This window comes from Mus caroli, unplaced genomic scaffold (genome assembly GCF_978045245.1).
Source record: "Mus caroli unplaced genomic scaffold, Mus_caroli_1 scaffold_16, whole genome shotgun sequence".
NCBI lineage: Eukaryota > Metazoa > Chordata > Mammalia > Rodentia > Muridae > Mus > Mus caroli.
Genome location: NW_028227271.1, coordinates 41,145,238 through 41,171,267, shown reverse-complemented (window position 1 = coordinate 41,171,267; position 26,030 = coordinate 41,145,238). Strand labels below are relative to the sequence as shown.

General features: G+C 38.6%; 1 long non-coding RNA gene across 1 annotated transcript; it reads left to right on the top strand.

Annotated features, from left to right (window-relative positions):
- Positions 1-391: 391 nt before the first annotated feature.
- Positions 392-25,632, top strand: LOC115029398 (uncharacterized). The gene is made up of 3 exons (XR_003834948.2): positions 392-461; positions 17,601-17,733; positions 25,584-25,632. It is a non-coding gene; the product is annotated as an uncharacterized LOC115029398 (long non-coding RNA).
- Positions 25,633-26,030: the final 398 nt, after the last annotated feature.

Genomic DNA, 26,030 nt, shown 5'->3' with positions numbered 1-26,030 from the left:
AAGAAATGTGCGAGGAATGGATTTAATCAAAACACATTGTATATGTATGTGTGTGTATGCATTTATGTGTGTATGTCTGTATAAAATTCACAAGTAAAGCATAAAGGAGATTTTAATGTGGTTACTTAATAGAGTTTACTTTATAAGATTCTCATAACATCTGGCACACTGAAAAGGGTTACAACTCAGTATTTGTAGAACCTGCAGTTTGTCTCTGATTAAAATTATTAGTCCTTGCTAATTGATCAGAAGCAGTCTTTTAGCACTAAAAACATTGAATTTAAAAATGAATACAGCCAAGATTCTGACTGAGTCAGAGTCCAGATTGTGAAATGACCAGTGCTGTTAATGTGTGTATGTGGTAGGTCGGGTTGGGGGAGATAACTGTGCGCTCATTCTGCCTTGCTGAACAGACCCGTGGACACTCTTTGATTTGAATATGAGCTACAGGGTCGAGTGAGGTTAGTAAGGTGGGATAATGACTTGAACTATGGTCTCCTTTGGAAATTCAACTTTTTTATTCCTCTTAGAGCTCGTGAAACTGAAATATTTCTTGTGTAGTTCATCCTTGAAAGTTTCCAGATGTACTGAAAGCAGTGACTCCTTCCCTCTAGGAGTGAGGTGCTGCCCCTTCAAGGAGACACGTCTGGATCTGTGAAAGATATAGTTTAGTTGCCTCATAATCCGGTCCAACAAGCATTTCATGTCTTATCGACAGACTTTCTCTTGTGCTTGGTGGAGTAGCACATTTGCCACAGGTCAACATCCCAAGGCAGCAAGGCTTAGAGTCATAACAGTTGCACAATGCACTGTGCGTCATTGTGACATTTTGAAATGTTAAGGTCCCTCTATCATCTTGCTATTGCTGCTATAGCTGAAGAGTAGCTTTCAAATCTTTATAAATGTCTTTTCCAGTCTCTTCAGGACCTCAAAAAAAAAAAAAAAAAAAAAAAGCCAAGAGGACAGATAGTAAAAGAAAGGTTGGTGGATAGATCTTTAGAGGCATATCAACCAAAACTAAAGAGTAGGGAGTCTCTAGTCAGTCATCAGTGGAAAGAGAGGCCCATTGGTCCTGCAAACTTTATATGCCTCAGTACAGGGGAACGCCAGGGCCAAGAAGTGGGAGTGGGTGGGTAGGGGAGTGGAGTGGTGGTGAGAGCGTATGGGGGACTTTTGGGATAGCATTGGAAATGAAAATGAGGAAAATACCTAATAAAAAATTTTAAAAAGAATTACTGAAAGTGGCCGCCAGACTGAAAGGGCACACACAGTGATGGGAAAAGGAAAAAAAAAAAAAAGGAGTAGGGAGGAAGACATAGGGAGAAGGGCCCACAAAATAGATTTTCAACTAATGTTTAAACATGGATTGACCCTGCTCTGGTATATTAAGTGCTGAAAGAGCAAGATGAGTGAGATAGATATAGGTATCACCTTGACTAGGCCACAGAGAGCTATTTCTGGATGTGTCTGTGTTCCTTTATGTGTTGAGCATGATCCTGTCTCTTACCTTATGAACAGAACTACAGAGTTCCTTAAGTTCATCATTTCACTTCATGTCCTCAAGGCTTAGGTTTCACACCACCGGTTCTTTGCAATTCAAAGCCCTTCACACTCAGGCTAAATTACATCATTGGTTTGCATGGGTCTGTCTGTAGCTTATAGAAATCAGGCCATTATACTTTCAGCTCCCATAAACTAGTTTCTCAGACTAAATATGTGTGGAGCTATTTTTATGTGTGTGAACTACATATAGAGTGCACATTTGAACATTTTCCTACAGACTGTATTGAGAGAAAAAGTGGCTTTTGATGTAGTAATGTTTGAATGACAAAGATGCTAGGCACATAGGCTGCATGGGGAGAGAATACTTCCCTTTCCATTCTAAAACATTACTGTGTGAGAAATGAGATGAAAGAGGCCACTGGGAGAACATAAAAACTGCCTCTACTTGGGCGAATGTCTCTTCAGAAGAGTGCAAGCCTTTGCTAGCCATGTGATCTCAGAATATGACGGCAGAACTATTTCTTTTGGAACCAAAGAAATGAAAGAAGTCTTGAGCCCAGAGTCTGCCAAAGAGTGGCATCCCTCATTTCACATTTTTCTTCCAGAAATCTCTAAATCTGGCTGGAATATAGATATTCCTTTCTAAACGAGAGCTGAAAACAACTTATGTAGCTGAGCATAATAATAATAGCTGTGATGTAGTAAGCATATTCTATGTGGCAAATACTATATCTGGAAGTTCATAGGAAGGATTGCTAATCATAAAAAAAGTGATGAACAAACTATTGTCAGCCCTGACATAAGCATGGGATAATGGATAAACCAAAATCCCAAGGATGGGTCTCAAACTGAGACTCAGTGCACTCCAGGTATTCATTCTTCTCACTGCAATATAGCAGGGAGCAGAACATAATGATAGACCTACTGGGAGATACAGTCCATGATCACAGACCTTTTTGTTTGCCTTAGTTACCTCAACCCTTGGCATAGGACTATAACAAGCTTGCAAGCAAGGTCTACTTTTGGAGCTCATAAGCAAATTTTCAGGAAGTCATTTGTTTTGGCCTATAACAGTGCCAATGAAAAAAGTAGCCAGATAAACCAATGGCTGGCATGGCTTGTTTGAATAGGATGTGACTTACAGGCAAGATTTCACACTAAATCACCAAAGCAGACAGCAAGTCTTTCACAGTAATCATGACTAAATGGATGCTCTATTCATTGAATGGGGATTTAGAGGCACAGAAATGGGACTTGGGCTGGTTGTATTCAAGAGTTAATTAATAAATGAGAAAATGAGCTATTTGTCTCAGTCTAGCAAAACATTTCTGCCACATCCAAGATGGAAAAGTGATTTGAAGGAGCTAGGAATACATATTTTCTGACTCTTCCCTCAGCAAACCAAGGAGGCAAGGAACTGTTGGAGTTGGAGCTGGGATTCCAAGCCCTGTGCATGTTCTGTGACACCACTAATATAGTACAGTGATTGTAGTAATAACATAACAAAATAGGAAAGGGGTAATAATGAGAGCAAGAAGAGGGTGAAGAAGTGATAAGCAGAGGAATATTAAGGATAGAAGGAAAATAAACTATTTATGACTACCATTTAGTGAGTACCTTCAGCCTGCACAGGTGTATACATACCACTTTGTGCAGTGGTCATTTCAATCTTTATTCAAGGAATGAGACAAAGCCAGGATGCTATGTGGTCTATACAAAGCCATGCAACAGGTTATTTGTAGAGCCAAGATTCAGAATACAAAACTGGTGACCTTTGTTTTTTGTTTTTGTTTTTGTTTTTGTTTTTTAAATGCCAACCATTTCAGACTTTTGTTCTGAGAGATCTTGTACTCTAGCTGCCCAAGGGCTTCAACTGTTATGTGTCCATTTGACAGATCAAATGGTGAAGACATAATAGGTCAAATAAGTTTATTAGTTAGTCATGTATACCTAATGTGAGGCCAGGATTGAACAATGGATCAATGTCTACAGTCTGTTCTTTACAGATCTCTTGTCCAACCCTTCTTGTGTAGGAAAAGAACTAAGAAAATACTGTAACTCATCCAAGGTGTGTCATCCTTAAGATAATGCCTTTGTGTAAGCATCTCCTGGAACTGTAGAAACATCAGTCATGGAATGGGAGAGAGAAACCAAGCATAACTCTATCAGGAAATAAAACAAGCAAGCAAACAAACAACAAAATGATACCCTCTTTTATGGAATGAATGGGTGCATTGCTGATTTTCCTAATATATCAGAGCCTCTGACAGGTTGAAAGGAAAGGTTTCCTGAAGCCCAGAAGGAGAAGTCAGATCCCAAAAGTCTCAAAGATGATTCATTACATGGGTAACTCAAAAGGGATGTCTGGCAGTGCCCACAGGGATTAAGTTACAACAACACTGATACTTAGAGTACCTGACTGATTCTAGTGATGGATGAGTGAGCACAGTGGGAACGTGAGAGCAGGAGAGTGTGTGATGTATTCAGAACAGTGGGATACAAATGCCAAAACATCAAGTTTCACTTGGTTGCAACTCTACTCTATGTTCCACCCACCACTGTTTCTACATTTAGTAAAGACGTGAATGCTAGAGATAATACAGTTGGATGGAGGTTGCTAGACTGGGTCTCACATAGAGTCAATTGGATGCAAGGATAAGGACATAACTGTGGTGATTGTTATAAACCAGGTAATCTCCCAGCCTGCCCTCAGGGACTCAGCAACTAAGAGTTACATCATCACTAGATGCCAACCCTTTAAAAGGTCTCAGGTACCCCAGATCTCTCCTTCCCCCCTCTCTTTCCTTCTCTCTCTCTCTCTCTCTCTCTCTCTCTCTCTCTCTCTCTGTATATATATATATATATATATATATATATATATATATATATATACACACACACACACACACACACACAAACATACACATACACACACTGTGTGTGTGTGTGTGTGTACTGTTCATCCTCTCTGTATCCAAGTCTTACTTTCAGTCTGTCTCTGACCATTCTGTCTCTATATTTCTCTCTTACATCCCTACTTCAAAATGGCCTTTCACATTTCACCCCAACAAACCTCTTACATTAGATTTAGTGTGTGGTGTAGCATGATCTCTTTGTAGCACAGCTTTGCCCATACCGTGCCAAAGGTGCCAACAGAGGTAGATGTGGAGAAAGAATGAATTGCTATATTATCCAGCTTCCCATTTGTAACAGAGAACTCCCTTTCTTCTGCATAGTTAAAGCTCTAAGCCCGGTCATGATACTGATCCATTTACTGTCTTATGGACTCTGGCTCCTGTAAGAACTTCACTAGACTACTAAACATTTTTAATATATATATTGGAACCTGTATTTTAATTTCTAGCATGAGTGTTCCTCTCTCCTGCCTCCCACCTCACAATTACAATACTTGAAGATGGTAAGCTGTATCTTCTTTATTGTTTTATCCTAGAATAGGCAAAAATGTAGGCATGCCATTTCTAAGTAAATATACAGATATATTTGCATAGAGTGGTTCTCAAGTATGACTATGATGTATTGTGCATAATTTGACATTATTGATTGAGTTTTCATGTGTGGGCAGGCTTGCTGCAGTGTACAGGTAGAAGACAGAGGAGATCTTGAGTTGGTTTTCTCCTTCCACCATGGGAATCCCAGAGATGAAAGTTAGGTCATCAGGTATAATGGTATTTACATTTACTAACTGAGCCGACTAACTAGCTGAACTCATCAGACCCTGTTACATAATTTTGGTGATTTAGCCTATGGAATAAAATAGCAAGGAACATCCAACAGCATAGCCCAGAGCTTTGCTGAACTTTGTTTTATTGTTAGTGTGCATTCCTCTTTCATGCATCACATGACAAAACATTGGTGAATGGGAGGATAAGGTAAATAAAATATAAAAGTCATGGTGATCAGGGCACAATTTTCTTTCAATATGTAGACATCTTGCAGTCATCAAGTACAACCTACCTTTCAATTAAAGGGAAGGATCTGCGGTAACAACTGAAAATCTATATGAGAACCATTTTGTAGTGCAAGCAGTGCCTATTTTAATACCACCCTGAACTGCAGGTTTTCCAGTGTGTTAACCTAACAGGGAAGGGCATGAGTACAAAAATAGACCCACATAGACAGTTGCCTCCAAATAGAAACATAGGGCAAATGCAGAAAGCTACGTTTGGATCAGACTTTTCATTTTGGTCATTCTGTTCACTGTAGAGGCAAATGACCTACAAAGCCCTATGTATCTAAGGACAAAGCTTATGCCTTATATTCAAAGCTACAAAATGGGATAAAATTAACCATGTACTGTTATTTCTCAGTTAGGATTGTTGCTGTTTTTATTAAGAACCTGGTGTGTTCCTTGCATTTTTAAGTTATCTTATTCTGGCCCGATTTATCTTATTATTTTATGATTAGTGAGTAATTTTGAAGAACATGATGGCTGTTTATTTCACAACATACATACAATGTAATAGAAAAAAAATGGGGTAGCACTGGAAGTTAAATAACAGAGATTGCCAAAGATGGTAAAATTCTTTATAATTAGGATTCCTTCCAAGGATTGTCTTATTAGTGACCCAAAAAAGGATGGTTGAGGAGAAAAATCAAGAGTAGAAGAAATAAAAGACTAGAATATGTAGCCAGCAGCAATGATGGGGTTACTATTCCTACATGACTATGACAAAGAACGATTAATTAAATGAGTCCAGAAACCAAGGTGAAGTTGATGAAATAGTTTGGCCCATGCCAGTTGGTAGAACATAATTATGACTCCCACTCAATTTCATATGTTGGCACACTTACCCTCAATGACTACATTTGTAGAAAGGGGTTCTATGGTGGTGATTAAGATCAAATGAGTTTGTATGTATGGATATGGATAGACCAAGGCTGGCATCTTCATAGAAAGAGGCACATGGGAGCAATTCTTCAATCGGAAGCACTCTGGATGAAGACAGCATAAGGTCAAGAAGAATGTGTCTTCTGCAGAACAGTCACAAGAGTCAAATGACATGATCTCAGATTTTCCAGTGTTTTAACACTGAGAAAGTGAATGTCTGTTCCTAATCCACCGTGGTTCATATTCTGCAATGACAACCTGAACGGACCAACATAATAGCACCTTAAGGCAGTTTGGTTGCCCTGGGATTAGGTATTATTTAAGACATGAATGTGCATTGTCCTTATAATGTTGTATGGGCTTTCAGAGGGGTTCTAATGGGGAGAAGAGGCGAGTATAAAGGAATTTCTTGTAACCTCTGCATCTTGTACTTTTACAGACAGTTGTAAACTACAGTAAATATATAGGGGAGAAACAAGTCATTTAAGCACCACATAAAAGGTACTGAGGGATGAAGAGATGGCTCAGTGGTTAGGAGTATTTGCTGTCTAGTCATGAGGACCATATTTGCTTCTTAGCAGTAATTAACCAAGTCCAAGCCAGAATAAGCTAGTGACTGCTTGGACACCTGTAACTCTAGATTAAAAGGAGGCTATTTGTTCTCTTATGGCCTACATGCATGTATGCCCACATAGACAGACATGCAGATAAGCAGGAGATAATTCATATATGTGTACATATACATGCATACGCACAATAAACCACATACTCTTTTTCAAAAGGCACTGACATATATCTAAGTTGTTACAAAGAAATAGGAGAAATAAGACCTTCTGTAGTATTAATAAAAATCATATAGAAAATTGCATTTTTCTCATTCTTTAAAACATCAGTATGGGGTTGGAATACCTCAGTGGTAGAGAGCTTGACTGGTATATGCAAGACCATGGGTTCAATTGCAGGAACCACACACAAAATTTAAGGCCACTATAGACACATATAAACTTTCTATATACTTAATTAAAGAACATGATCTGCCCATGTATCTTTTTATTGTAAATTAATTTTCATACTAAAATGTGCAGTCACTAAACTTTATATGTATATATGCTCACAGAACTGTCAGCTCGAGTAGATAAAAATATATGGCTCCAATGGTTCTCATAGCTTTCACTGGGGGATATATTCTTAATCATTATTGTTTCAAATTATCAGAGACTAATTTAATTTTCTTCAATATTTATCAAGATTTTGCAACATAATATTCTAACTATTGCAATCAACTATGCTGGTAGGTATCATAGGAGCCACTTCTTTATTCCTGTATAGTTTTCAGTCACATATATATTCATAGCATTTCCAAATAAAAATACACAGGCTTCTACTTTAGTATTGCATTAGTGAAGTGATGTACAGGGACTCTTTTGGCATAAATTAATATTTACCTAACTGAAAATAATGATGGATGGATAGATAGATAGATAGATAGATAGATAGATAGATAGATAGATAGACAGACAGACAGATAGACAGACAGATAGACAGACAGATGATAGGTAGATAATCTTCCAAGGGAGACTACAGGCACATATATGTACTACTACCAAAGAATTGAATGATTGTGTTACATTGTGTGTGTATGTCTAGCTTCAGGAAATACTGCCAATACTAATTCTTCCAGTTATCCTGTATCCTTGGTTACATTTAATATTATCATAATAATGTCAATCATTCCGCACAAGGACAGAAAATGTTTTAAATAGTGGATAAATAGTATATTTGATAGATTTCTTACATATTATAGTACATAATGATATCAAAAATTTTATTAGATCCATCTATACTCATGGTTTGCTTACTATGATGCTTCTTTGAGTATATTTTTAGGGTATTTTCTTAATAATTATTTGGACTTTAGTATAGACTATATTTAAAGATATATATATATTCTATGTAGAATATATAGATCTGAATTTTAAAAATTGTCTTCAAATTGGAATTTTATAAGAAGATCATCTCTAAAGTTTAGATAAATATAGGATTATATGGATTGATTGGTTTTTGGGAATTTAATATCCCAATACACAAGGACAGAACGAATGCAGTGATTGTCACATCCTCAAAATATGTTCTGTTAATTTGCTTCTATGTACAGTACTAAGTCTCTGTTATTGAGATGATTTAAGGCATTCAGCAAAAGACTTTCTCAAGCATCTCAGTGGACAAATCTTCTCTGACCATCAATGATGAGTGGGTGCTCTAAGTGACATGTTTAGGAATGATTAATAGGTCTCAATCCCATGTCCTAAAGAAAAGATGCTCCCTGGCACATTTATTAAGTATTCCAAAGCTAATATTGCCTCTTAGATAAATGGTTGTTCTATCTTATGGTACATTTAGATTTCCATGCCAGTGCCCTAGGTAAGCCATTTAGATACACATCCTAGTGGCCTAGCAAACCATTTAGATTCCCTTCCCAGTGTCCCACTGAAGCCATTTGTTGTCTGTTCCAGTATCCTAGCTAAGCCATATTTTCATAAAGCCAGTCTGTATTGCTGAACCCTGACTACATAGCAAGCACAAGGTTGTATGCAGGAGGTAGTGCACAGATGTAGCTCAGAGAGATAGCAGTTCACATTCCAGGACAAGACAGTTAACTGAGCAGTGTAATATGTGTGTGGGATAGGCTTGAAAGAGCTGGAAAAAAATGTGTCCTCAAAACAAGACATTGTGATTTAAACTCCTGTCACATATAAACTCAGTGTCCTTCAACAAGTTATTTAGGCTCTTTGGAGTATACTTTTATTGACTCTAAACAACAGTGGTGCTGCTTCATAGAGATTCATCAAGTAAAATACCTGGCAGTCGGGTGCCACTTGATCCACAACTGCTCCTATTTTTATGACCAGATGGGACAACCCAGGGATGGCTGTTACCTACATAGGAATACAGCTCCTCCTATCAGGGTGACAGCCACTCGCTAAATCTTCTGACATTTTTATCTTCAACACTGAACTTTCTTGGCCTTCCAGGAAATGAGATGTAGGTTTTGAAGGATACTATGAATGCCAGATCTTCTTAGGTATCATTCAAAGAAGGAAAATGGAGGACATCAGAAAATACTAAAAAGTGGGAGTCTTCAAACCATTCTCAACATCTATGGACTCAATCCTGACTGGATTTCTTAACAGTGCATGGCTTAGCCAGAAATAGGGATTGTCTTATGAAGTATGCAGCACTGACTGTAGACTGGTAGGAAATGGAGCCATACAGAACAGGGCTCTTGCCACTAAAATATCAATCAGTCCTTGAAATCAGATTAAATACTAGAGTCTTTTTTTTTTATTTTAGACTGTTATTCTCTACTTAATATTACTTGAAGTTGTGTGGTACCCAGAATGATGCCTTCCTCTAAAGATGCCCCTCTTCTGATATTTAGAATTTTATATTATAGTAGACTATGTAACAAAGAGAGTTCACATGTAGATATAATTGAGATTGCTAATCTCCTGATGTTAAAAGATAGAGATTACCTGGATCATACAAACATGACCATCATAATCAAAAGTTTGTTTGACAAAGATAGGCAGAAAAGAAGGTCCCAGTTGAATATGGAAGGCAACACAGAGACAGGTAGCACTGTTGATATTAGGCCGGTGCGATGTAGTGCCTACTCCTGACCTTCAGAACTACAAGCTAGTGTACTGGGTTATGTTAAGCAACAGATTTTTGTGAGTGATTATCACACTGTCCAGAAGAAGGAAATACAAAGACAGACAGACTGAAACAAGAATCTAAATTGAGCTCTTTAATATCTCACCTTTCTTACTTTCATCTCTAGGCCTTCTTCTCTCTCTCTCTCTCCCTCTCCCCACCCCCAAGGTGGCCATGGCCAGCCTCTCTCTCTTTTTACCTTCTCTCTTTCTTCTTGCCTTTCTACAATAAAGCTATACAACCATAAAAAAAATCTGTATTGAGTGAATCCTTATCTGTGAATGGCTTGTTTGCTTGGAAATGACACTAGACCTTCATCTTTGGTTTCTCTAGCCAAACCCCTCAACAACAAAGCCATTGGGGCATTTACTACTACTTAATTTACAAATAGTTAAAGGGAGTTTATTAACAAGGTCTCTTTAGTTGTATTTCATTACTATGTCCCCATTCCTCCTTTCTGGAGTGATAATGTATATTCTCTTTCATTGTGAGTTAGAAATGCACAGTATGTTCACTGACTGCATGTTTAGATTTTCTTAAAGTGCTTGCTAGTTTTTTGTATATTTTGTTAAATATTATAAAACTGTAGTTGCTACTAGTTTTATAATTAAGATTTTAGTAAATTAATTTTAGTAAATATTTTAAAGTCCAATTTATCAGTTTTAGAAAATTTACAATGGATATAATTTGCTTTTTAGTTAGTTCCTTTATTATTTGAGTTATGATCAAATAATTCTATTACCTCTCTTATCCTGTGTTTTGTTAAATAATTAATTGAATTTATTTTCCGGTAATGTATATTTTAATTTTTTTGAGAATTTTATGTACGAGTACTGTAAACTTAGGTACCAGTGATACCACGAAGATAATTCTATGTTTATGCTATATTTTAGAAAAATAAAAGTTATACTTTTCATATTTATAACTAAAACCTATCTTGAGGTAACTGCTACATGTGTAGAGGAGACAGAGGTATATGACATTGTTGACATTATTGTAAGTAATAACTAAAAAGTGAGTAGCTTAAAACAGATAAGGTGTTCCTCACATTCTTAGACGTTGGATCCCAAGTGAGGTACTGTCAGGAGCACTTAGGTGTATTCCACTCATGACTTTTCCACTTCTTGGTGGTTCTAGGCATTCCAAAGCTTCTGGTCTTTCCAGAACTTCAATTCCTCACTGCATCTTTCCATGCCCGTATCTCTGTTTTCTCCCTTTGATTTCTCTTATAAAATATATGTTATCAGAGATGATCTCATCTTAATCCCTTAACTTTAGCTACTAAGAAATTTTCCCAACAAGATCACAATTGAAGGTTCTGGGTAAACATATCATTTTGGGTCCACCATTCATGTCACCATGAAGGTTAGATTTTCTTTCACATTTTGAAAGTGTGGAAATGTAATTGCTTTGACCTTTGAGAATAGTCTATGGAGAATATTTTCCCCACATTGACTTTTATTTGTAGCCTTGTCAAGAAGCCACTGATTGTGTATTTAAGCGTCTGTTTCTGCAAGCTAAGAACATTTTGGCATGTTTTAAAATTGTATGGTCATATCATCTAAAAGTAGGAGTGATTTTAGGAGTGATTTTTTTCTTTTCTTATTGTCCTACCTCTTTTATTAGATATTTTCTTCAATTACATTTCAAATGCTATCCCCAATGTCCCCTATACCCTTCCCCCACTCTGCTCCCCAACCCACCCACTTCTGCTTCCTGACCCTGGCAAGCCCCTCTACTGGGGCATATGATCTTCGCAAGACCAAGGGCCTCTCCTCCCATTGATGGCCGACTAGGCCATCCTCTGCTACATATGCAACTAGAGACACAGATTGTTGTTCCATCTATAGGGTTGCAGACCCCTTCAGCTCCTTACGTACTTTCTCTAGCTCCTTCATTAGGAGCCCTGTGTTCCATCCAATAGATGACTATTATTGTCCTACCTTTATTCCTCTCTCTCATATTTTTTTTGGTAAAGACTAAACTGAAGAAAATTAGTGGTAGCACTGACTTTAGAGGAAATGCTTCCAGGACTTTCCCATATAGCATAGTATTGTCTACACGGCCATTGTAATATAATGTGACTTATGTTGACCAGTGAGACTTCTATTGTAAGTTTCACCAGGAATTTAACAAAAGATGATGAGGATTTTGTCAAAAACTATTTCTCCCTTTTCCTGAGGTGGTGATATGGTTCTTTTGTCCTTGGAGCTATTTATATGATACATTATTTATTAATTTATATACATTAAACCATTTTGTATGCCTAGAATAACTTGTATATATTTTAATGTCTCGCTGAGTTACTGTTTTGTGAAAATTGTGCATTTAGTTTCATCATGGAAACTGGTCTGTCTCTTTCTAGTTTTGTTTCTGAGTTTCTATTTGCTTTATCTGTGTAGTAACTGCTTTACACAATCAGTTTCATAGTGTCTCTTCCCTTCAATTTTATGCAGAAATCTAAGAAGTACTGGCATTACTTCTTTTTAAAAGCTCTAGAACAGATCAACAGTGAATCTGTCCATTCATTAATATTTCTTTGTTGGGAAACAGTTACTTCTTCAATTTAATTGATTACTATAGATTTGCATAGACTGTTTATATCTTTTAAATTCAATTTGATAGATTTTATTTATCCAGAAATGTATTTATTCTTTCTAGATTCTCCAGGTTACTGAAATAAAAGTATTTAAAATATGTTGCTTAACTTATGGCACTAAGATTTTTTTGTTTGTTTACAAATCTAAAACCCAGTATTTCTAGAATTCATTTTCTTTATAATATCTATAATATGAGACTGAAACATTGTCTTCAGTTTCATGAACACATATGAGTGAGTTGTGGACTAATCCATCATCCAGGCTTTCATATTCATTACTATTTCCTCATATCTTTTCACTTTTTAATTTGGAACATTCTGGATTCCTTTGTAATCCCACTACTTAGCTTTGGTGAGTTTATAGATATATCTTTTTATTGATGAGCTTAATTGCATATTATCTGATCCACTTACTGCCCCTGTTTATAAGAGATTCTAGTCTCTGGCCTTTCTCAGGAAATCAGGCATATACACGGGACTTACTTTTGTTCGTGGCATGTAAGCTGAAAAGCAACAGAGGCTGTAAGAGAATCTGGTTTTTATTCTCTTCCTCTGTAACAAAGTATGTCACATCCAGATGGAGAACAACTGAACCTGCACTCTAGTATAAAGATACAAAATTCTGGTTTTCGTAGAGCTGGTGAACTGCTAATATATCCCAGCCTTAGTCAACCAACAATGGGAAATTAGATACTGACATAGGATGTAACTTGTTTTATATCTAAAGCCACCTCACAAACAATAGATAAACAAAAAGAAGGCAGATAGAAACCTTATCTCCATTAAAGATTCCACAAGATTGATCAACTGATTAGAATTTCCATGATTGTGGACAGTTAGATTATTTATTTTTTAGACCTAAATTACCCTTAACTATAGCAAGCCCCCTTACTGCAGTTTAATGTAGCTTGCCCATGTCAGAGTATAATTTAGTATTCTTTTGGTTTTAGATTTTTATTTTCATTTTGAACTATGTGTATATGTGTGGTTTTATGCACCTAAGTGCAATGTCTGCAGGGGATGAAGAGGGTCTCTGATCTCCTAGACAGGGATTTACTGGCAGCTAGCTACCTGACATAAGCATTGGGAATTAGATTCAGGCCCTGTGAATGAGCAGCAAGCTCTTTTAAGCTCAGAGCCATCTCCCCAGCCACTAACCTAACAGCACACCAGCCAGTGTTAAGCCCAATTCTAAGAATGTAATTAGACAGCATTTAGGGAGATTCGTCTGCTCTGCTATCATGAGCCTACCTGATTTTCCTCCAAATGTATTTTAAAGGTTTCTTGATTTATGGTTTTCTTCTGGTCAATAACTATAAGAAACTTTATAAAAGTGTGAACACATTGGAACATAGCGCTTGAGGAAACCTGAACCCATGATCACAGACCATGGCTCACTCATATTTGTCCCCAGACCTAAGTCTTACTCCATTGGTGTTAAGACTTGCTTTGGGGTATCAAGGATATGCCCAAGTTTAAAATTATCCCTTTCAAATGCTATGGGTTTTTTAAATTTTTATTTGTAATTCATTTTTACACTCCATATTCCATTCTCTGCCCCTCCCCTCCCACCCTCCAACTGCTTTACATCCTATGCCTCTTCCCCACCACACCCTGTCTCCATATGGATGCCCCCACCCTCCACCCCATCTGACCTCTAAACTCCTTGAGGCCTCCAGTCTCTTGAGGGTTAGGTGCATCATTTCTGAATGAACATAGACCTGGAAGTCCTCTACTATATGTGTGTTGGGGGCCTCATATCAGCTGGTGTAGTTGTCGATTTGGCGGTTCAGTGTTTGAAAGATCTCGGGGGTCCAGATTAATTAAGACTGCTGGTCCTATCACTGAGGCTATGGAGTGCTCACAAAAAGGGACCTAGCATGAACGCACTCCAAAAGACCCAACAAGTATCTGAAAGAGTCAGATGAAGATATTTGCATCCAACCAATGGACAGAAGAAGCTAACCCCTGTTGTTGAATTAGGCTGAAAGAAGCTGAAGAGAAGGTGGATCACATAGGAGGACCAGCAGTCTTAATTACTCTTGACCCCCAAACTTCTATGGATTTTAAAGAATCCATATCCATATCATATTTATATCTTGTAAGGTGTCCTTTCTGATCCAAATGGCCTCAAATTAAATGCCCAGGTAAATGTACGCAAATTTATATGAATGCTGAAATTCATTTTCTATATGTAGGAGTTTCTGGGTCTGAGAGAAAGGATAATGTAAGCCTTTGGCTGAAGGCTGATGGTTTGAAAGCACCTGACTGCTTGTAAATAATCTTCTAAGCCAAATATCCTGTAAGAGCTCAGCGCTGGGACCACCAATAGACAGCTCAGCAGCACTAGACAACACTCTCAGTGTGGCCTAGGATGGCGATTACTAAAGCTCTGGGGATTAGTTCTTAATAGACTGAAGCCTGGAGTCCAAGTTATAAGATGGTTGTCTCTGCAGAGAGATCAATGTTAATGAAGGGATTTATACCTAGCTCCAAAGAATAGAATTTAAACCCTCTCAGTTCTGTGTCATGAATAAACGTATTTCTTTTTTCATGAATTATTCTAAGAGAAGGAAAACAAACAAACAAACAGACTTTCCTCCAGGATGAAGCATGCCTAGATATTTGGCTTTCGTTCATCGAGTCCATCTTGAAATCCTTGTTTAAAATGACTTAAGTCACCACAGAAACACAGCCTCCCTCTGAGCTAATCTGCTCAGGGATGCCCAGAAGACTGCAAGCTGAATAGCAAGTCTGAACGGACTGCCTGGTACAGACGGGTCTCTTGAGAGCATGAAGGCACCAGTTTCCTCCACATAAAAGGGAATGGAACACATTTGCACTGTTTTCTGCTTTTCTGTTGTGAAATATGAGAAACACTTTCAAGAAGTTCCTTAGGAATCCCTAAGAATAAACTATTCCTGGCCCCACACATCCCTTTCTCTTTGTGGAAATCAGATTACAGCCTCCCAGTGATTTCTCAGAAGAAAATCAAAGCCTACTACTCCGGAAACATCCAAAATACTCTCCCTTCCCCAGAACACACTAGTGGTTGCGCTGCTCCTCCAGCACTGTGGGAGTCTGAGTTCATATCCTGGTATTGCCAAGGAGATGACATCACTGCTGCTTTCCATAATGAGTTCTTCCATATGTGCTGTTTGCTGAGAAAAACACATATGTGGAAACTGTAGATGAAATATGCATGCACTGTGAGCCTACTTCAACTTCCTCTCCTCAAGGAAACAACCAAGGATGCTATTCAAACACAATTTAAAGGACACGTTGAAATAACATTCTCTTCTGTGAATTTAAAACAATCCCCAAGTCTGCAAGGACTTAACTCTCTCCAGTGATGCATAAACCTTTTGTGAACTGTGTTTAACACAAGGGGTTGTCTTTATGGGAGTCACTAGCTAACCACAGACAAAAGAATGAGGACTGATTTTAAGGGCTTATATAACACGCTGTGTACTAGCGGAGTGTTTATGCTCATGCTAAAGTTCCTCAGATGGTGTCATTCTTCCCACTGAGAAGGCAACAGAGATGCTGAGTTAGATGACTTGTGCAGGCACAGGCCCCACCGAAAAGCAGGGAACACCTGAATCTCCTTCTACCTCAGTGTATCAGGGAACAGTGCCTGGAATGAACAGTAACTAAGATTGCAGATTGATAAAACAATTTGAAATAGGATTCCTTGCCCAATTTCCACCCTGGAATGCTTCCTAACCTGTTCACTTGATTTTTTTTTTTTAACAGAGGCAGGTACTTTAAAGCCTTTCAGAAGCCCCCACCCCAGAAAGCACATTGAGTTAAGTCTTGGAGCTTCTGTCCTTCTTTAAGCACAAACTGAACTCCCAAGGAAGTTTGCTCTTGACTGAGGTTAAACTTAATGGTAGCAGATCTGTGTCACCGTGGTGTCATTAATACTCGCACAGGTTTATGCATCCCTTTTCTTCTTATCTTTCTTAAGTTCTTGCTTAAGAGCTAGGAGAATGAATGCTGGTTCTCTATTATAAGTGGGATGTGTCCCTTCCCAATCTTGCTAGGTAGGCAATAGGAAGCCACTCCCCTGAAGCCTTTGGGGTTCAGCTGCTGACTGCCTCTTGTTTCCCATCTTTTACATTCCCGGCCCCTTCTCTCATCTCCATTCTGAGCAACTCAGTGAGATTATTTCCCCGCATTTCAATTCTGGGCTGTTTCAGTGTTGCATGTAGTCATGAGTTTTCAGGTTGACCAGTCTCTACAGTTGAATGTGGCTCTTCACCAGGTCTGAAATTAATAGTGTTGATGTTAAAAGCAAATCCTTCTCTACCCTACCCCCCACCCCCACCCCCTGAGAACTGCCATCCAATCATGTTCTCCAGTCCCCAGGAAGATCTGCCCATATCTCTGTGAGCAGGGATCAATACTGAGTCACCACAGTGACACTAATCAACCTTGTAAATATCCTTCCTCATTGTTAAGACTTACTTGGGGAAATGTCAGAGTAAAGAACGTCCTCCCTGCTATCATAGGAGTCCATGCAAAGGAGTTTATTATGTTCACCGAGTATTGCCCAGAATCATTAGAGAGTTCCCAGCTTGATGAGGATCTTTTGTGAGAATCTTCATTTCACTGATTTTTCTAAGGAGCCCTTGGAAATATGCAGGCATATCCTAAACATTTTGAGAGTATTTGTCTGGAGCCAAGACTCCAAAGGAATCTGAAATTTATACTTAACAAAAAACTCCACACTTGCCAGATCCTGAGCTCTGCACCACATGGTTCTGGGGAAGGAAATGAAAGAATCAGCTGAAAGGGAGGGAGGAGGCAAGATTTGGTTGTTAGCAGTGAAGGACAGAAGGCAGAATTAGAAATGTTTTATTCTTCACTCGTTGATGCCAGCTTTTGTTCTATACAAGTTTATTTTTAAAAATGTGGATGCTCCATTTTCAGAGGCTGATCTAAAAATACATGCCTGCATGCTTGAGGCTACAATGTGTACATAAATCCAAACCCACAGAAGAAAGTGGTTGTATTCAGGAGCAAAGGAGACCACAGAACTGAGCTGAAGGATCCCTTCCAGGAGGTGGGTGACATATGAACATATTATACACATTTATATATTGTCAGAGTTGATTTTATGAATGGCTAGAACAAGTTTTGTAGGTGACAAGTTTAAAGGACATGAGAGAAGGGAATCTTACAGGCATGATCCCATTTTGGCCCTTCATCCTTTCTAAAATGACAGCTCCATCATCCTAAATCTATAAGACCAGGGTCACCATTGAGCTGGGGTGATATCTCCATAGATTACTGTTGGTATTCTCTCTGAACTCCACCTCCACAGTTACCTGGCAACAGCCAGGTATGCTCCTCTTCAGTTACCTGGCAATAGCCAGTAGGCCTGGTTCACTATGAAAGGGCCTGATTGCCCCCCTTTTCCCCCTCCCCGTCTCTCTTGTTCTCTTACTCTCTTGCCTCTTTCCCTCTTGCTACCCCTCTCTCCCCATTTCCTTCCCCTCCTCTCCATGTGGTCATGGCCAGACTCTAATTCTCTACTTTCTCTTTCTCTCTGCCTCTACTACTCTCTTAACTTCCCTCCCCATGCCCTAAATAAACTCTATTCTATACTATACCACATGGCTAGTCCCTCATGGGGAAGGAATGTCTCACCATGGGCCAGCTGAGGTACCCCCTTTCCCTATACCTCACCACACCCCATAGAAAATATTCTTATATTTCCCTTATCTTTTTATGATCACAACAATTACCATCATAGTTTGCTTTTATAAGTAGGACTACTTTACTACACATAATGATGATATAAATCAAGTACTGTCATGAACCATATAAGGTATTTGAGGCAATAATGAAGACTATATTACTTAGTGATGTCATAATCATCTTTCCAATGATTTTCTCACTGTAATGAAATCACCTAAGAATATATTTCTAGAACACATAACTGTCTTAAAGAAACATATGTCTCTACTGATATTATAATTTAATAGATGATCAACATAATTAAGGACAATTTAGTAACTTGTCAAGAGCCATACTCATAGAAATAAAATATTTGATTCCAATGCTTATGTACCAGATGAGAGGTGGCATGCATAGAGATTAAGAGTACATCCAGAATCCTCCTTCAGAATTCCTGGGTCTGTGTAACCACTACTAACTTTTTAATTATAATAAAGCTTTTTAAAAGGGATTTTTAAAAAATTTATGTATGTTTTGTCTGCATGTTTTTATGATACCGTGTGTGTGCAGTACCTACAGAGGCAAGAAGAGGGCATTGCATCCCTTGTAACAGAAGTTATAGATAGTGCTATTTGGGAATCAAACCTGGATCCTTGAGTCTTTGCCAGAGTCCTATTTTCAGCCCCCACAGGGAAGTATTTTACTTTTCTGCTCCTTGGCTGCATCATATGAATAAATCAAAGAACAATAATATAAATTTTCTTATAAAAATGTCTGTTGTAAAGTCATGGAGGAACTTAGGCTCTTGGGTCTTGATGGCCCTTCACTTTGTATTACTGAGCCACACAAGTCTACTGGGCTAAATGACTAATGTGCCTTTTATAAATATAGAAAATCTCACAAGTTACATGCTTGGACAGTTTACATCTATATGGATGGATGCCATTTAAATACTCCAGTTGAGACTAGTGAAAGCATAAGGCTTTTCAGGGTTGTGAAAAATTAAACATGGTACATGGAATGATAACAGAGATTGGAGAAAAATGGGATAGTTAATTATGTTATCATTATGACAACATTCCCAAGTAAATCAACTGAAAGGACTTATTTTGCCTTTTACTTTCTGTCCATGTTTCCTTGCCCCAATGGCTTTTGGGTTTTTACTGAAGTAATCAATTATGGCAGAAGCACTTTGGAGAAGAAAGGTTCTCATTTTACGATGGCCAAGAAAGAAAGAGTGAGGAAGATGACCTGGGGTAAAATAGCTCCAACCTATAAGGACTCTTCTACACTTAGGCCCTATCTCTTAAAGTTCCTACCCCACAACATTAATGCTACAAGGTGGAGCCATAGCCTTGTACACATGAGTATGTGTGGGACATTACAGATGGAACAGCAGGTTTCTGTGCCTAACATAGAGACAGCATAAACACTTTGAGCCACTGCAAAGTAGGGAAGGAGTAAGAAAATGGAGATGAGTTCAGATTCCCCCCCTGGAGTTATAATACCCAAATCTACTGAACTAGAATGACAAGGTACAGCTTAATAGGAGAAGAAATATATGCTTTAGTTAACCAGCACATATTCATGGGAGCCTTGCAAAGGTAGACATTCAACAATAGGCACATGGTTAAGGCTTAAATAACCCATGCAAAGGGAAAGAACTGGTCAGGGGTGGTCATCACACACTTTACAGTGATTATAAATAATCTGTTAGGAGAAATGAGAGGCTTGAGATATAGACTTGTGACAAAGTTCGTGAGAACTATAGGTGCTATGTTCTATTTTCAGTTTCTCCCTCTGTGATGGAAGTTGAGACTATTTTGAATCTATCATGAGTCAGAGGATGAAGAGAATCATGTTCCTGTCTGGCCGGTACAGACTTCATGGAGACAGGGCCCTTGGAGATGTTTGCAACGTTTCCTCCTCCCAGATGCTCTCAGTGTGAGGTCTAGAAAGTATCATATTTGGGGGGTGAGTTTTCGTTGCTTTTTGTTTTTGTTTTGAGCCTCAACACTAAGTATGGAAGAGGCTAGTATACTTCTATAACGAAGCAGACAATTTGTACTTTCAAGGCTACAGGCCGTGGGCCATCAGTTACCTCTGTCATTCTACCGCTAAAGCTATTTAAGCACAGGTGTATAATCTGCAAGCAAATGAATGACTGTGGCTGTGCTCCAATGATGCTCTGTCTGTGAACACTAAAGGTGAATCCCACATCACTTTTATGTGGTGTTAAACATCATTCTCCTTTCCCCAGTTACTTAAAAATACAAAAACCATTCTTCATTCAGGTTAGACATGAACAGGCAGTGGGTAGAATCCAACTCATAGAATAGAGTATGTCTGCCTTTTGTGTGGGACCCATAACTGAAGATTCTGCTTCATGGGGTAGAGACAACCCACAGTCACACTCAGGACCTAATCTTTCAGGATCCAGTCAAGAACTAATTCCTTGGGAAAAAAGGAACAGGGGCCTTGAAGTATTTTTGCTTACTGGGGCTCAAGCTGTCATGTTGTAGACTTTATCTTGTTAACATCCCCAAAGTCTCTGAGAAGCATCAGTGCTGATCTCCGCATGGCCCTGGTGGGGACAGAGTGACATGGTTCCTGTCCCTGGAACAGAGGCCCAGTGTGAGCCTCCAAGAGTGTAGATGGCTTCTGAGGAACTAAGGCTTGTTTGTGTAATAATGTACATATTTTCACATTCCCCCAGGAATGTCCTCTCTGTTAACATTAATGATTCCATGATAATCTGACAAAGCAGGAGTCCAAGAGTCAAGGGTGTGGCTAATGTCTTAGCAAACTGGAAAAAAAAAAAAAAAGGACCTTGAGAAAAGCCCTTGAGGCTACGGAAAAGTACTCTAAATACATAAGGTCAAAATATATAATGTTTCTACTATGCACAATATAAGGATGCAATATGAATTATGAGGGGCTTCATGAAGCTAAAGGAACAAAGGCCAGTATACTGTGAGCTAGCTTGTCAGAAAGTTACAAAGATGGCAGATGCCCTAGACCAAGGTTAGCCTTGGACAGAACAAGGTTAGGCCCCTGTATGATAGAAATGGTAATTTCAGGGTAGGGTCCCACCCAACTAGTTTATCATTTGTGTTTAACAAAGGAGGGCTGATCTTTGAATTCTTTTGCGATGTCAAGAGAAAAAAAGGTATGCTTTCAGTCTCTCTTTTATTATTATTATTATTATAATATATAGTGTTATTTTATTATATCCAACATGCTTTCAATGTAGAATTAGGTTGTAGAGATATTTTTAAGTTGACTAATCAAAGCTTGCATTATTTGTAATGACTGCACAGTGTCTGGTGAAATGGAAAATTTTGGTTTCTTTGGAAACTGGGTTGTGTCATGTGATGGTTTTCTGGACACTGTCTTCTGAGAGGAAGTTTTGCTGAAGCAGGCACCTGAGAGGGCATATGATGTTTTGCTGGAGCAAACGCTTGAGAGAGTGCATGACGTTTAGGAAGGGAAAAGCCTCGAAGATATGGGTACAGGGGAAAAATTCCTGAATAGAACAGCAAAGGCTTGCGCTGTAAGATCGAGAATTGATAAATGGGACCTTATAAAGTTGCAAAGCTTCTGCAAGGCAAAAGACACCGTCAATAAGACAAAAAGACCACCAACAGATTGGGAAAGGATTTTTACCTATCCTAAATCAGATAGGGGACTAATATCCAATATATATAAAGAACTCAAGAAGGTGGACTCCAGAAAATCAAATAACTCCATTAAAAAATGGGGCTCAGAACTGAACAAAGAATTCTCACCTGAGGAATACTGAATGGCAGAGAAGCACCTGAAAAAATGTTCAACATCCTTAATCATTAGGGAAATGCTTTCAGTCTCCTAATTGGAGTAAATGACTGGATTGATATGTAAAATAAAAGACTTTAGACCTGTGTTTTGGAGGAGATGAGTTATCCAGAGAATTTTTTAGGATAAAAAGAGAGACCTGCTTAGAGAACAGAGACAGACAGACACACACACACACACACACACACACACACACACACAAGCAAGCAGGACATGGTCAGAAGTCTCTTAGAATAGCAAGCAGGACATGGGTAGAGAGATTTCATAAAATAGCAAGCATGTAGAATATAGACAGAGAAATTCCAGAGAGAAAGCAGAACATAGAGAGAAACAGACTGGAAAAACTGTATCAAGCAGAATACAGGTTATCAGCTGGGATCCATGACTTGACTTCAAGTCATTCTTTTTGCTACTCCCAGAACCCCTTCTCTCAGAACTCCTCTCCATGCTGATGCTACTCCCTGGCACATCAGCAGTGCCTACTGCTTATCCAAGGGCGTGAAGGGCCACTACCATTGCTTGCCCACCATAATTGCCATGGCTGACACTTCTGTAACAAAAACCAGGCAAGTCAGAGAAAAGCATAGCTAATGTATTTAATCAAAATGTTATGGGACACAGAAGCCTTCAGAAATGAATCCCAAATAAACCAGGGGGAAGTGTGTGTTTTTATGCTTAAGTTTGATGAAGAATGGACAGCTGTGCTGAAGTATAGCTGGATTAAAGGCTCTGACTTAAAGTAACAGACTGGTAGAGATGGGAGACCAGTCTGTTCAGATTCCTTTTGGTCTTTGTCGCATTCCTCTCTCCAGGTATGTGGCAAGGCCCCTCTGGGATGAAGGTCTTATAACCTATTATTATATAAGTTCCCTGGGGGACTTTCTTGACAGCAAGCACCTACAAAAAAACATCAGGGGAAGATTAAGATTATATTCTATATTGTCACTTCAGGAGAGGAAGAGAAGCAAGAGAAACAGGATAGGGAGGGTCTGAGCCTCCACACAACATCCTCCACTTCGATATACTCAGTAAAACAAAGTACCACACTTTGGGGCACGGCTTTCTGGGCCTTAACACTTACAATTCAGTCAAGGAAGCTTATTTTATTTTTTTTATTTTTTCAGAAGAACATTCCAACCTGTAGATAATGGCCCATGAGCCTGTGTAGACCAACTCCAAGTCTCTGCTCATAGCAACACTTTTCCAGCATGTTCAAAATGTAAGCCAGGCAGGTCTGTGAATAGTGAATAGTGAATAGTTTTGAAGCTAAAGGAGTGACATCAGTGGATCTCATATATCCATTTCTATTAGGTAATATTGTCAGTTTTATTGGATTAAGGGGGGAACAGGATATCAGTTAGTCATTCTTTGAGTTCATTTGTAAGGGTATTTCCAGCTAGATTAGCTGATAGAAGAATCATCATAAATATGCTTGGTTCCACCCAAGGGTGTGGGATCCCAGACTAAAAAAGTAGAGTGAGAAAGAAGAATGAGACCAGCATTCACCTTTCCTTACATCCCTGCCATCTCATGCTCCCATCATGCCTTTCCCACAATGGACTGTACCCCTCAAACCATGAACCCACAAAAATCTTTTCTTCCTTCAGTCACCTCTTATTATGTGCTTTGCTGCAGCAAAGACAAACATAACCAATACATCTGATGCAATCTGCATACATTTTTCTGGCAATGGGTAAGGATTGCAAAGTGCTGTTGTCACTATATTAAATTTCTTCCAAAGAGAGAAACAAAAGAGAAGAGTCATTGGTAGCCACAAGAGAGAATCCAAACCTTTTTAGCATGATCTATCTTTCATTCTCCAAATGGAAATATATTTCAATGACCAACCAAAATTTATCTTTTAGGCATCTCTGACCAGTTAACCATTACCTTGCTATCTCATCACCTTGATATTTGCTCTGTGTCTATCAGCATTTTTAACCCTATGTTTAGCTCTCAGTGTTTTTCCCACTGTCTTTGATTTAACACAACTTTGTCTTCCACTCAAGCCATGAGATGGCTCTCCAGTACCCACTGCACTCTCTCAGCACTAATAGGCCTGTGATTCAAATCTAAACTCTTATGTTACTGAGATGCTTCCCCTATATGATCTCTGAGTAGCAATTCTATTGTGTGGTACAAGCCTGCTGGGCTCAAAAATGTCTTTGACCATGCCTGTAATACCACATAAGAGAAGCCTATGGATAGACCCCTTGTTTGAGATAGTGAAACAAAGGTCAGGGAAGACAATAAACTGAGTCAAGAAAACTGAAGACCTCATATATAGAAGATTTTCTGAAATCTTGTCTTTGATCTAATGCTGAAGTTGCCATTCATAAAGTATCTTAATAGACTCATGTCATCTGAGAGCCAGAAGACAGAAGCAACTCCACCATGTAAAGTAACCTCTAACCACACCATTCTTTCTACCTGGAGTAATCTGTACTTCATGGAGAGTCCATGAGAGAAACAGAAAGAGTCCTGTCTAGGCACCAGGGGATGGGCAGAATTCTTCCTTCTCTATACAAGAAAGTCAGGAAAGGCTTCCTATTGAGTTGGAAGCAAAGAAAACACTGAAGTGGTTGATTTTGTTATTGTTTCCATACACACACACACACACACACACACACATACACACATATACACACATATGAGAATATATATGTGTATCTGTGTGTGTGTGTGTGTACAGTTGTTTCCATATGTGTGTATGTGTCTGTGTATGGATACATGCATATACAAGGCAAATGTTGTATTTAGTAGCAATTTATTCTTTTTGTTCTTTTATTTTTAAAAGAAAACACGTGTTTTTTTTTAAAGATTAATTTTATTTATATGAGTACATTGTACCTGTCTTCAGACACACCAGAAGAGGGCATTGAATCCCATTACAGAGGGTTGTGAGCCACCATGTGGTTACTGGGAATTGAACTCAGGACCTTTGGAAGAGCAGTTAGTGCTGTTAACTGCTGAGCCACCTCCTCAGCCTAGCCATTTATTCATAAGCAAACAACTCACCATATTTGAATCTCAATTGCTTAGACATCAAATGAGGATGCATTGTGCAGGCTACTGAGAATACATAACATAAATTGTTTTTAAAGCATTAAGTCTGATTGAACCCAAAGGCTTAACAAATGGCAATTCATTTTATTTTGCATATGAAGTGGTTGCCCTTGACTGAAGGAGATATATTTAAGTGAGCTCAGCTGTTAAGTGGATTATTTCCTGTATTTTAAAGCCTCTTTAGTGTGGTCAAGATTGAGCTGGACACTAAGAATGTCTGTTTCATGTTTGCCTTTTGGGACTTGGTAGTCTGAAAGGATATGGCCCCAGCTTCATACAGGATATGTTTGAAACAAATGGAAAACTGTATAATACAAAAATGCATTCCTTTAGGTTTATGGAACAGTGAAGTCAAATGAAGCAGAGGACAGCTGAGGAACCGTTAGAGAGACGAAATCCACTGCCTAACCAAAAGAGTGAGCTGGATGTCCATAGGTGGGAGGATGAAGAACAATATGTATTTTTCATCAGATTTTTTTCATTAAATGAAAAATTACTAGCAAAATAGCATTGCCTCACTTCCCAGGTGGCTAAAGTCTTATTCATATTCTTATAAAAGAAAGCTGAAGTTTCCTGAGTGCTTCAAAAAGATAGCCGTATGCTACACTGCTTTTTTATGAATCAGCCGTTTCCAAACATGACTACATTGCGTGTCTTTTAAAGACTTCTGCTATCACTCTGAAACCCCGGGAAAAGAATCTCTGTGGTTTTACATTCCTTTGCATTTACTCTAGAGGAAAACACACCATGAAAATTTCCATATGTTCATCTTCCCCTGTA